Source organism: Lagenorhynchus albirostris, chromosome 4 (assembly GCF_949774975.1).
Source record: "Lagenorhynchus albirostris chromosome 4, mLagAlb1.1, whole genome shotgun sequence".
Lineage (NCBI taxonomy): Eukaryota > Metazoa > Chordata > Mammalia > Artiodactyla > Delphinidae > Lagenorhynchus > Lagenorhynchus albirostris.
Window position 1 is genome coordinate 38,527,757 of NC_083098.1, and position 1,075 is coordinate 38,528,831.

At 57.5% G+C, this 1,075-nt stretch overlaps 1 pseudogene; it reads left to right on the plus strand.

Moving 5' to 3' along the window:
* The first annotated feature begins 227 nt into the window (after positions 1-227).
* Positions 228-677, plus strand: LOC132519248 (tumor suppressor candidate 2-like; annotated as a pseudogene).
* The last annotated feature ends 398 nt before the right edge of the window (positions 678-1,075 follow it).

Below are 1,075 nucleotides of genomic sequence, written 5' to 3' on the forward strand. Positions count from 1 at the left end.
AAATGGCTTGCTGATCATTAACCAGTGTATCAAGGGAAAATATACACCTCATGTGATATTCATGAATAATGACAGTGGATGTAAATCTCTATTTTAAATATTATTCTCGATTGTTAAAAAAACTTTTTGGGAGCCTGTGGAAGGTGGCGGAGGCGGCGGCACCTACGAGCATAGGCCCTGTGAGAGCGAAGCTGCCGCGGGGCCTGCCGTGCGCCGGCGGCCCTGACATGGGCACCCACGGCTCGAAAGCTCGGGGCCTGCGGCCCTTCGCCTTGGCGGCGGAGGGCGGCGGCCTGGAGGCTCTGTTGCTGAGCAAGCTTTGATGTGACCGCAAGGCTGAGTCATGCCCCCCTTCGTATTCTATCATGGAGTGCTGTGGCTCCATGTTCTAGGACGAGGATGGGGATCTGGCTCACGAGCTCTATGAGGAGACAGTCGTCACCAAGAACGGGCAGAAGCAGGCCAAGCAGAGGCAAGTGCATGAGAACCTGATTCCTCAGGGCATCGTGAAGCTGGATCCACCACCCGCCCCCCACCCCACCCCGCATCCACGTGGATTTCCCTGTGATCCTCTTTGAGGTGTGAGCCTGGGGGGTGGTAGGCATAAACACCCCCTGCCCCAGCAAGAAACCCCCAGGCTCCAGGTGTGGCTTGCATTGAGGAACCTAGGCTGGGGCCATAACATCAATAAACTCCCGTGGCCCGGAACCTTCAGCTGTGAGCAGGGCCGTCCCGCAGTGCTGGTTGGGTGTTGCTTTGTATGTGGACAAGAGGTGACCGGTGGCTGATGGCGGAGTTACCAGTCCCCCTTTCCCAGCTATCCCTCCGAGGAGCATGGCAGGGCATGTGCTGGTCAGGAATGCCTAGCTCCTGTGCCCTTGCCTGGCCTGCATTCTTGCAAGCTTGCCCAGGGCCCAGCCCTGCTGGCGGCTACAGCACTTTACAACCAAGGTCTGCCTTCTTCCAGCCCCAGGGTGTAGGAGCTGTGCACAGGTGGGAACTTCCTTTCCCTCACTTCCTTTACCCTCTCGTTGGAGCATTTCAGCCGTTTGCCATCTTGATTCCCCCTGTGTTG